This window comes from Papaver somniferum, chromosome 9 (assembly GCF_003573695.1).
Source record: "Papaver somniferum cultivar HN1 chromosome 9, ASM357369v1, whole genome shotgun sequence".
Classification (NCBI taxonomy): Eukaryota; Viridiplantae; Streptophyta; class Magnoliopsida; order Ranunculales; family Papaveraceae; genus Papaver; species Papaver somniferum.
The window spans coordinates 4,585,478-4,590,986 of record NC_039366.1 but is presented as its reverse complement, the minus strand read 5'-3'; positions in this window follow the sequence as shown (position 1 = coordinate 4,590,986).

Sequence of the window (5,509 nt, the reverse complement as noted above, 5' to 3'; positions counted from 1 at the left end):
GAATCTAAGTAGCTTCAAGGAAGAGAAAAGGCTTGAAATTATTGCTTCAGTTACCACATGGCTGGAACTTTTTTTTTTTTTATTTGTTGTTGCTACAACCCTTTAGCAATGCATCTGTTTATTGCTTTGTTACCTCATGACAATGGTCCTATCCTATCAATGATCTATCATCTCCCATTTCTCAATGATTCTTCTCTCAAGTATATACAACGGCCTAGTGTTTCACGGATGACAGTACGTGTCATAAACCTCAACCTTAACTTTTGATTTTTTGCAAGTATATAAAATTTCAACCATATAATTACTTGATAGATTTGCGCCATGCAACTTATTTGGTAGTTGATATTGTACGTGCTTCTGTAAGTACTTCACTTCATTTTGTGCTTGTGGGTGCGGAGTAGTCCGTCAGAGTATACTGCACGGAATCACTAAGTCATGGTAATAGTTATTTCTGTAAGTGTTTCAAGTTGTGTTGTCTAATTTGGTGATGGGGCACGATCTAAATTCGTAGTGGAGGGAGACTGGTAAGGTTAGGTGCATGCCTGTAGCGTTGGGGAGCCAATTGCTCATCCATTAATCGTCGTCAGGGGGTTAATATTGTGCTGAACTGTGCGTATTTTCGGGCTACGTATGTCCGTCTTTGTTGCTTTCCAATATTACAGCAGCAGCCAGCAGCCTTCAGAGTAATGCTTGCTTTGGTTTTAGTAGGATGTTTAATTTCTGTCAAGCAATTTATCAAACAATAAGGATCAACTATTACTGAATATGTTCAAAACTTAGATACAATGAATAACTATTGACCGTAAATCACTTCAACTCTTCAAGTAATTTTGAAAAACAGTATCACAATCTTGAGCATATGAAAACCCCATTATAATCGGTCAGTAATGGCTATAAATGTTACGGAATTTAAGAGAATACAATGGATCATCAGCCACCGCAAATAAATTCCTATTGACATCAGATTACAGCAGAAATCACATTTCTATCTTTTTTTTTAAGGTCAGTGCTGGCCAATGACCACAGAAAGAAACATGCATGCTTTGAATTACATAATTACGTACAGTGGTCATCAGTGAATAGGGTTTTTATGCTAGTCATGAGTTCTCCAATAGGAAATTTACTTTGTAACGGAATCTCTTTGTAACGTCACTATGACCTTAAACAGTAATTTGTAGGAGGGAAAAAGGCTTGAGATTAAGTATTTAAGCTACTGCAAGTCATGGTTAGGGGTGTGCAACGGACGGACGGATGCGGATTAGGGGTCACCCGTGTCCAATCCGTCAAGTTACGGATTTGGAAAATTCAACCGTGTCCGGTCCAATCATCCGCGGATTTGACATCCGTGGATCAGCGAGTGATACAGACCCGATGCGGATTAACCACGAATTTTAGTAAAAAAAAAAAGTAAAACAAACAAAAATATGTTGGATTGTGGTACATATATCGCATGAGAAATGTAGTTTCTTCTTGTTGGATTGTGGCATATGTGCAGATACGTTGCAACTGCTGTTACTTCCGTTCATGAAATGGAAAATGGGTTCAACATCAGGTCTTTCAATGGAAAGTTACTGCACACTGTACATGTACGCAGGGGATCACACGCCTAAGAAATACAGCAAGAAGAGATCGAGGACCAAGATGTCAGTGCTCAATTGAGCGAGAATGAAAGGAAGGAAGCTGCAAACATGGTACGTAACAAATGCATGAATTGGATAAGGCAGTGGCCAGTGATGATGAAGAAGAATAATATGAAGAAAACATTGGTCTTGGGTGTTTCCAGGAACCATGTTTAGTTTTGCTCTATCATGGTCTTTCAATATGTTGTCCCCTTCAGGTAGAGTAGTGTGGGACTTGTTACCAGCTGCAGTCATATGAGTTTTGTGGAGAGAGCGTAACTGTCGTACTTTTGAAGAAAACTACAGTTTCAAAACAGATGCAGACCTTGTTACAGATGTTAAGTCCCTTGTTTTATCATGGGCAGAAGCTTGTGGAAAGAAGGTTCACCTGAACTGCTCTTATACTGTATCCAATTGGGAGACGGTATTCTCCTAATTTTCTGTTTTTTGCTTTTGTTTCTGCCTACCTGTTATAGACATTTATAAATTCTTATCTCCTTAATGAATTTCTCTATTCTTATAAAAAAAAAGAAGAATAATATGAAGCCAAAGAAGTTGAGGTCGAGGAAATTTTGGATGTTACGAGTTTGATCAAGAGTGAAGTTGAAATTCTTCTGAAAGTTTCTTTGATAGAGACTCCCCAGCCCCAGGTATGAATGTATCTGTGTAATAGCATAAAAAATATTATTCTTAATACATCTATTAATTTTTATTATTGTCCTATGGTACGGGTGAATCCACCAATTTCAAAGTCCAACCGCAACCAAACCACTAAAAGTGCGGATTTGGAAAATTCAACCGTGTCCGGCCCATAAATCTTGCGGATTAGATTTCATCCGTAATTTTGCGGACGGACATGGACGACATCCGCGGTTACAGACTTTTGGCTCACCCCTAATCATGGTAATTGACTTGAAGAGGTCGCAGCTCAAACTTCAAAAGAAAGAAACCACGTCCCTGCCTTACAAACATTTGGGTTGGGCACATAAGCAACTAAAATGCATGGGCTTTTGTTATGTTTAGGAAAGAATGATTTTTTTAGGGACCATGATTTTATTAGGCCACATTTCCTATAGTGATAAGGGTGTCCTAAAACGTTGAAATGACTAACCTACTCTTAATCTAATTTAATTTAAAACCAACCTAATAACCACCTATATATATATAACCACCACCTACTCCCACCACCACCGCCCACCACCCACGATTACCACCACCACCACCTCCAATTATCACCACCACCAACCACCGATTACCACCACCACCGCCCACCACCGCCGATTACCACCACCACCACCTCCAATTATCACCACCACCAACCGCCGATTACCACCACCACCTCCTCCCACCACCACCACCACCGCCGCCTATTTAAGAAATGTAACAACATCAATGCAATCACAATTAAGTTCGGTTACATGATAATTTTATCGAGGATAAAAGATGCAGCCGCAACCTGATTCTGCCATGCGACCACTCCGGAGGTATTTTCCAACAAACCCTTCGCTTTAATTTGATTTTGATTGCTTCAATCGAATAAAAATCATCAAAATAGGGTTTTAATAGGAGTTACAGATCCATCTTCGGTTAGGTTGATTTTCCAAAAAAACCCTAGTTTACTAACCAAACTTCTTGAAAATGAAGAACACGAATAACAGTTCGGTTCTATTGGATTTAAAACTAAGTCACCGAACTCTCTGTTCGGTTGTTTCGCAAAAAAATTTAAAATTACAAAGTAACCGAACTCCATCCTTAGAACCGAAAAAAAAAACAAATCCAGTCTAACCGAACTGTGTTGTTGTGGCCTCTATGTTGAGTTCCAAAGTAACCGAACTTAGCCAGTAGAGTTCGGTTTGTTCGCAAAAAATTTTAAAACTACAAAGTAACCGAACTCAGCCAATAGACGCTGGAACTTCACATTTTTTTTGTTTGTTAAGTTCGGTAACTTCACAATTTATCGCAGAAACCAAACTCAGAGTTCAGTTGATTAGCTGTTAGGCTCAAGTTTGCGAAAGAACTGAACTTTGTAAACTTATATACTCTTATATTACGTAAAGTTCGGTTAGATCAAAAGTGCATGCAGTTTGCGAATGGCAGGCCTCAAAAAGGGTATAGAAATTATCCCCGGCCAAAAACTTGGTGGGCCCGGAGATATGTATAAAATTAAGCGCAATAAAAACGGGGGCCTACAGTAATACCGCAAGTGCACGGTCGTCAGTTGTAGCTCGTGCAAGTACGGGTCGATCCACAGAGATCGGGTGTGTTTTGGAGTGTTTCTAGCTAATTGGGTTCCTAAATTGCTATTGGGCTATGAAGCCTTTTGGCTTAAATTGGGCTTTGAGTACTAATGGGTTTGATAACAATAAAATGAACTGAGCTTGGGCTCAGTTATCTTTGAAGTGTAAATGGGCTTTGGCCTTAAACTTAGGCTTTTGATTAAGCCCACAGTTGACTGAATTGGGCTTTTGTTTGAGCTGGGCCTGTGGTCTTTCAACAATTTACAATGGGCTTTTGGTCTTAGAAACTGGGCTTGGTTTAACTAGGCCTTTGGGCTTCACTGAATTGAACTTGGGCTCAGTGTTGAAGTGAGCTTTGGGCTCAGTTGCAGTAGCAGCAGCAGTGGAAGGGAGGCAATGCAGCAGTGCAGAGGAAAGCATCTGTGGAGCAGCAGCAGACAACAGTAACAGCAGCAGCAGAAGGGCAGCAGCAGCAGCTGCATGGGAAGGAAAGCAGCAGCAGCAGAGCAGCAGCAATACTGCACAGCAGTGAGGCAACAACAGCAGAACAAGCCAAGGGAAGCAATGCAGCAGTGCAGTACTGCAGGGCAGTGGAAGGGGAGCAGCACAACAACAGCAACAGGGTTGCAGCTGCAACAGCAGTGTAGCAGACAGCTGCAAGGGAAGTGCAAGAGAAACAACAGCAGGGCAAAAGCAATGGAAAAACTAAACAGCAAAAGAAAACTAGACAGCTGCACAAGCAATGGAAAGACTAGACAGCTGCACAAGCAATGCAGTAAACAACAAGATAACAGCAAGCAAAGATGACAATGAAGAAAACAGTGTGAACAAGATAAATGAACCAAGGCCTAAGGCCAAGGGCAAGGATGATACTGAAACTGAAATGGAGCAAAACTAAGGCAAGAATACAGGCAAACAAAAATGGAATGGCAAGATAATCAGCTTGCTATAAGCACTGATTTCTTCCATTGCACAATCAGCACATTGCATCCTAAGCATACAAAAGGAATGGCAAGATAATCAGCTTGCTATGAGCACTGATTTCTTCCATTGCACAATCAGTTCAGTGCTTCTAAGGCTTCTAGCCTAGCATTCCATCACTTCACATGTATCACAAAATTAACACTAAACATTACATGGCACTAACAGGACATTAACAATGACTCTAACACATAAACAAGAACAACACATGTTAACAGGACACATGTAACAGAAACTGATGTGAAACTAAAATTGAACATTAACAGGAATTTGCACAACAAATATGAACATAACTGAAATTGAACTGCTAAACAGAGAATTAAAATTGCCAAACAAGAACCCTAAAAGTTAACAGTGCAATTAAAATTGGAACCAAAAAAATGAAATTAAACCTAATTGGTAACTTGGCTAGTCCAAGAACACCTTCTACACATACAACACCCCCTCTATTTATACCCAAAAATGAAGAACCCTAATTTACGAAACCCTAATTTTCAACAGTGACCTAGGGATCGATTTTGTAACCTGATTTGATGTGATGAGACCATTCCATCTTCGACCCATGCTTCCACTTGTTCTCCTGTATCACCTCCATGCATCAATTGCTTCTCTAGCACACGTTAATCCATCAACCCATAACCTAGGGTTTAGGTTAGGTAATAAGTTGATGGG